This window comes from Atta colombica, unplaced genomic scaffold (assembly GCF_001594045.1).
Source record: "Atta colombica isolate Treedump-2 unplaced genomic scaffold, Acol1.0 scaffold21, whole genome shotgun sequence".
NCBI lineage: Eukaryota > Metazoa > Arthropoda > Insecta > Hymenoptera > Formicidae > Atta > Atta colombica.
In genome coordinates this window covers 1603089-1610646 of record NW_017259305.1, presented here as the reverse complement: position 1 = coordinate 1610646, position 7558 = coordinate 1603089, and the positions used below count along the sequence as shown (strand labels likewise).

The window sequence follows — 7558 nt, the reverse complement described above, 5'->3', positions numbered from 1 at the left end:
TATATATATATGTATATATATATATATATATATATACAGGGTGCATCACCAAAATCCAGACAAATTTCAATTTAAATTTTCTGCTATATTGTGTCTCCGACAGAGGTTGTTATTGGCATCCGAGAAAGCCTGATGCTTCTAGTAAACAGTCATATTCTCAAAATGGCCCCGATCATCAAAGGGCTTCGCGTTGAGCGCTCAGCATCGGAAATAATTCGATTCTTTGATATCCGACATCAACTGTTTATGACGTTGTAACAAAATATACGGCTTTAAAACAATCCAACGTAGAAGATTCCAGTATGCCAACGAGGAATAGTCACTCGAAAGAACGCACCGCGAGGATCTTCGCAGTCGTTGAAAGGGTTCAAGCTTATTTCGGATGACTTAGAGCGATCATTGCGAAAATTAGCATCGATTGTTGATGTAAGCGAACCAACAATGCCAAGAAAGTCCTTCGACACAAATCGTATACATTGAAGATACGACAGATACTCTCTGAGGTTGGACAAGCCAAGTTGCTCGCCTCGACTCCCATTCTGGCCTTTCAACAGCCCAAATTTAAATCTCTTTGTCTACTACGTACGGAGTGTAGTTGAAAGGATCACAAATAAATCTCGGCATCCCAACGTCATTAAGAATCGCTTCGATGTCGATTACGTATCATTTCTGACTGGATATATAATACCAGGTATACAAATACGAAATGACGATTTTTTTCCCAAAAAAAACATGTTAAATTCGGAAGAATGATAAAAAGAAATTTATTCAAAGTATGCTCCATTGCTAGTTACACATTTTTCTCATCTTTCGGGTAATTTGTGGATACCACGCCAGTAAAAATCTTCCTCTTTTGTCGCGAACCATTCATCAAGCCATTTTTTCACATCTTCGTATTTTTTGGGCGCTTTTCCTTGTCTGCAACATCGAAATCTCCAATTTTGAAACGCTGAAATCATCGTTCACACGTTTTTTGTAATGGAACATGTTCATCATAAGCTTCTCCAAGTAATCGTTATGATTCCGCAGCAGTTTTCTTCAAATGAAAACAAAATGCTGCCGCGAATGCTCCTTATTTGATACAAATTTCGTCATATTAAACACAGCAACACAATACTATGCAAACACTTTTCAATCAAATCACTTTGCGCATTTGACACTTGTTGATGGTATAATAAAATAGCGTATAATGTTAAATCTTTGTACTTCACATTGCGTTGGTGCACCATCTGTTTCTCAAATCATCATTTCATATTTGTACACCTGATATATATATATATATACATATAAGACACCAGAAGGTTTGCAGGTTATCGCTGTATTTTTTCATCTATTGCTAATACAATTCATTGCTAGACATTAGCAATAGTTGAAAACATGGCAATAACCTGCAAACTTTTTCTGGTGTCTTTGAAAGTACCTGTGAGTCTAAAAAGTTATATACAGGGTGTCTCATAAGATAAATCCGAGCCACATTGGAGGTTGAGAATGGATCAAAGGGAACAAAAAATTCTTATACTATTTTGAGATATTCGCTATAGTTTTCGAATTAGAAAAGGAAATGTCTAAGCCAATATGCGATTAAACCGCGCCGCGCAAATTCGTAGGATAGTTTGATGGATAGTTTAAGGAAAATAAACTAAAACACTCAATTTTCAATTAGTGTGTTTTCAATACATTTAAGTTTTCACTTATTACAAACTTAAACATCTCATTAACGTATACATAAATAATCTTTTCAATCACAGAAAATTTAAATTTTATTCATCAGTGAACATTAAAGATTAATAAAATTTAAGAACGCTTCTAATGTACAATTAAACTTGTTAAACAGTAAAAAATATGTGAAAAACCTCAGTCAAATGTGTCATTGTACATGGAATAATACATCTGGATTTACAATGTAACGGCTATCTATGCGAGCTTATACTATAATTTCAGTGTACATGCGTTAACATGTCAAAAAATAAAACTCCGACTAAATATAGCATAAACGTGACGAAGTGTCTCGAAGCGTAATTAAATAGAAACACCGTATAATAAAACAAGCGGAAAGGTATCGCGACGATATCAGCTTTGCGTAATGCTCTAATTAATTACATCGCTTAACATATCTATAATTGTGTTAAAACGTATTTAATCGTGCTAAATTTATAAGAAATGTATAAGGAAAACTTCAGCTAAAATAACATTTTTGGATAATGTAGGCGCGATGCGGCGAAACACATAGAACCGCCATGCCAGGCTGTGCTAGACAACGAAGCGCTACTTCCCTCTCTCTGCGCGCCGCCGCCGCCGCCGCCGCTCGAGTGGGCCGTCCTACGAATTTACGCGCGGCTTAATCACATATTAGCTTAGACATTTCCTTTTCTAATTCGAAAACTATAGCGAGTATCTCAAAATATTATAAGAATTTTTTATTTCCTTTGATCCATTCTCTATCTCCAATGTGACTCGTATCCATCTTATGAGACACCCTGTTATATTGAGAGTACAAATAAGTTTCCGCCGTTTTTTAACAAAAATTAAATATTTATTGTGAAAGAACATAATGTTTTATTCAAAGTAATGGCATCACTAGCCACTACTTTTTCTCATCTTTCTGGTAGCATGTGGATACCGCGTCGGAAGAACGCTTCATCTTTTGAGGTTATCCAATCATCAATACAATTTTTGGTATCTTCATATGATGTGAAGTGCTGCTCAGACAGGTCATGCGTCATCGATCAGAACAAGTGGTAGTCGGAAGGAGCAATGTCTGGAGAATATGGATAGGGTAGAACTTCCTAATTGAGTGTTTCTAAGTAGGTTTTGACCGGCGCCGCAACATGTGATCGAGCATTATCATGCAGGAGAATAATTTTGTCATGCCTGGAGTAGTAGTAGGCGCGTTTTTCCTTGAGTGCTCGGCTCAATCTCATCAATTGTATTCGGTAGAGAGCCCCCAGTAATGGTCTCGTTCGATTTAAGCAACTCATAATACACGACACCAAGCTGATCTCACCAAATACACAACATGAGTTTTTTCCATGAATATTCGGCTGTCGATGTTGACGCATGGCCAGATGGTCCCCATGATTTCCTCTTCTTTGGGTTATCATAATGGATCATTTTTCATCACCAGTGACTATACTGATGCAAAAAACTCTTTCGTTTATGCCTGGCAAGCAGCATTTCACATGTGAAAAATCGGCGTTCAACGTTTCTTGACTTCAGTTCATGGAACCAAATTCCCTTGCTTTTGAATCATTCCCAATAATTTCAAACGATATGAAATTGTTTGTTGAGTCACTCCTAATGTAAGTTCTTTTTGCGTTTGGACGAATCTTCATCCAATAATGCTTCCAATTCCGCGTCTTCGTACACTTTCGGCCTTCCGCTACGTTCTTTGTCTTCGACATCAAATTCACCGTTCTTAAACTTTTGAAACCACTCACGACAACTTCTCTTACTTAAGGCAGCATCACCATATGCTTCTACAAGCAATCTATGAGTCTCAGCTACAGATTTCTTCAAATTAAAGAAATAAATCAAAAGTTCCTGCAAGTGACGCTTATTCGGCTCAAAACTCGACATTTTCGTACAAAAAAAAATATATGATGCTGATACAAAATCGCTAATATTTCAAGATTATGGTCGGATGTCCAATCTTACGATATGTCGTTTTACATCAAACAATTTTAACTATAGTTTATTAGTGGCGCCGTCTTTTGCAAACGGCGGAAACTTATTTGTACTCCCAATACATATATATAATTAATATACATATACAAAATACATATCTTTTTTTTACAATATATAATACTTATATTTATATTTTTTTTATTTTACTATTGGGTTGTTCAAAAAGTCATTGCGTTTTTTTCATTTGATTTTCAGGTTTATTTAATATACGTAATGAACGTTAATCAATGATATATTGGCCGTTTTGTTCGATGACCTTCTGCCATCTCCCGGGCAACTTCATAATACCACGTTCATAAAACTTTCTATCCTTCTCTGCGAGAAACTTATATAGGTACTGTTTGATGAGGTCTTTAGAAGCAAATATTTTACATTCAAGGAGCAAAAGAGATGGAAGTCTGATGATGCAAGATCTGGGCTGTACGGTGAACGTGATAACACATCCCAATCATATTGCAATAATTTTTACCGAGTGATCAAACTTGTGTGTGGTCTCGCATTGTCGTGGTGAAACACCGCATCCTTACGATTGATTAGCTCGGGACGTTTCTGTGCGATGGCATCACTTAATTTCTGCAGCTGCTCACAGTAGACTTCGAAATTAATCATTTTGTTCTTTGGAAGTAGCTCATAGAAGACTGGTCCCTTCCAATCCCACCATTGACAGCATTACCTTCTTTTGGTGGATCTCCGCCTTTGCTTTCCGGTGCTTGCCTTCACCTCGCCTACTCCAACTTCTTTTTTGGCTGACATTGTTGTAAACAATCCATTTTTCGTTGTCCGTGATCATACGCTTCAAGAACGGATCGACCTAGCGATTTCAAATGGCCATGAACACTTCCAACAGACACTTTTAGAACGGTAGCAAGCTCTCGAACCGTTGAATGCTTATTTGCTTGCACCAATGCTTCCATTTCATCGTCGTCAATCTTGGAAGGTCTACCGGAGCGATTAGCGTCTTTCACTGAAAAATCATCATCACGGAATCGGGCGAACCAGTTCTGGCACTTTTTTGACGACATTTCTGCCGTACTCGACGCAACTTTTCCCTTGCTTCAGTTGCTTTCTTCCCTTTTTTGAAGTAATAAAACAGAATATGGCGAATATGCTCTTCAAAATTCTCCATGTTCAAACCACAATTGCAAGCACAAAACTCGACCGAATCGCGTCAACTTTTTTTTTTATTTTTAGGTTGAGTATCAACAACAAAACGCGCGTAAACATTTGACATTCATGTCACGCTCGCATACAAATAAACATGGACAACGCCATCTATTGGAAAAAACACAATGCTCTTTTGACAACCCAATATTATAATATTTATATTTATAATATTTTCTTTTACTCCTATTATAGATCTCACATTATAATGACTCAGATATTTAGTATGTACATAATAAATATTAGTAATGATAATATTATAATTTACAATCTTACAACATATATCAAATTGATTTTGTTCAATTAAATCCATTTCATTTACTTATGGATTCTTTATATTCTATCTTAAAATTAGACAAATAATATTATCAAAAGTATATTATTTCTCATAACTGAAATAATACAGAGTAAAATACAGTTTTGGTAGCTCAATAAACGAGAATGGATTAAAATGGATTAAAATTTTTTTATGCGTTCTTTAATTCCATGAAAATGGATTGAATGGATTGGATCCGAGCTGACGCTAGTTTAATATTCGAAAAAAAACATTCATATTTAAGGGTTATAAATTTTATTCTTAAGACATTTTTATAATAATTATACCTGAAATTAACTACTTTAAATTGGTGTTAAAAAATGCACCTTAGTGGGATTCGAACTTCGGATCTTTGGATTATGAATTTTCTATGTTACCCCGCTATACCACTTTTTCAATTGGTAATTGTGTTCATTCTCTATTTTAATTACAACCAGCTAAACCAAAATTATATAGATATAATAAATATCTTTATTTAATGGATATAATAAAATATAATCAATTTACATTACATTACAATTTACATTATGAGACAACATTGAGTAAGTATCCGGATAATCTAATCTCGCTTGGCTGATGTCGCGCTCCGTGATCAGTGTAATATTCGGGCTGTGTTTAACTTGGTTTGCGAATGTTCGCATCGATCATTAATTTTACTTCTAATCAAAGAGAAACAAAAGAACATAGCTCAATTTTTACGTTACAACTTTTTTGAACTTAGTTGGATTAAAACGAAAAATTTTGAATAATTTAAGTAGCATATATGGTCCATTTTAAAAGAAAAACTTTTTTTTATTTAATTGAATTGAAAAACTGCATTTCCTATTCACAATTTTGAATTGAACAGCATTCATAATGCACACAAAATAGTGTAATATTATTTTTAGATTGAAAGGCATAGAGATATGGCTCTATGCAATTTCTGTAAATGAATAAAAATTCAGAAGTGAAAAAGCATAGACATTTGCTTTATGCAATTTCTATAAATGAATAAAAATGCGTTCAGAATTGAAAAGGATTTATTTTAACATTCATAAATCCCTATTTCTGAAAATCTGAATCCATTTTAATCCATTTCAATCCATTCGTTTGTAGGAAGTAGACCTTCTCCGGATAGATTTACCAAAGTCAACGCTTGCGATCTTCTCCGGATAGATTTACCAAAGTCAACGCTTGCGATGCTACTAATACAGAAACAGCTTTGGAGCCATGTTGGAGTGTGCGACGCGAACAAATCTAGTACCTCGGTCTCTAGACCGAGCATTGTCAGAAATTTAAAGGATAGGAGTAATCCTCATTTATAAAAGAATGCATTCACGTGATCTAGAGAGAACCAAGAGAGTGGAGCGGAAAGTTCTCTGATTAGTTTTGCCATTTATAATACATTTCCGCAAATGTGCATGTGTGCGTGCGTGTGTGTGTGTGTGTGTGTGTGTGTGTGCGTGTGTGTGTGTATGTGTGTGTGTACCTATATGACACACAATATTAGATACAATATTAATGTGTGTAGCACCGTATATTTCATCACGCTCCTATTTACGTCTCCTACTTATTTCAACGGTGCACTAAAAATGGCAGTTTCTAGGTGAGTCCGCTCCAATCTCCTTTGATTCTCTCTGACTTAGCCTAAGTGCGTTCTCTCTTGTTTCACGCATGCGTATAAAGTGTATCACTAAGAGAAGGGGAATGAAAAAGAGAACGAACTTAAATATAACAGCTTACAATCAAATCGGTGAAGAGAGTCTCGTGTTCTGTCAATCTTACGGTGAGCGCGAATTGAGACGGATGTTTCATCTCAGGTTGAGTGCCGCGTCATCTCAAATTTAGGTTAGCTAAGGCCTCTTGTAGAAAAATGTATACGAAAATCTAGGGAAATACTATAATTTACGTAACACACACTGTAGTATTTTCCTAGTTTATCAAGAATAGGAGCTCAAGGGCGCAAGTACGAATTGTTTTACACGCTTACCGACAGTTGTCGTTGCGCAGCTTTTTCATCATAAAATATATCTGCGCAACAACACCGACAACTGTCGAAATTTGTTTGCGTCGCACGCAACATGCTCAACAAGCTTCAATACGTTCGCGTCATCGGAACCAACTAGATATTCGCGTTGCGTTAGAGCATACTTCAAAAATATAATATTATAACAATATAATATTAATATTAATAAAATAATATAATAACAATATAATAATAATAAAATAAAATAATAAAATAAAATAAATAAAATAAAAAGAATAAATAAATGAAATAAATAAAAGTATTGGGAATACAAATTAGTTTGGTCTGTTTCCTTAAAGATGGTTCCAGCTGTTGTGAATGGTTCATAGTGACAGCTGATTTTGGTGGTTTCAGAGAGGCTAGACATCTGCTAATAATATTCAATTTATATC

At 35.2% G+C, this 7558-nt stretch overlaps 1 pseudogene; it reads right to left on the bottom strand.

Moving 5' to 3' along the window:
- Positions 1-4409: 4409 nt before the first annotated feature.
- LOC108687577 lies at positions 4410-4810 on the bottom strand (annotated as a pseudogene).
- Positions 4811-7558: the final 2748 nt, after the last annotated feature.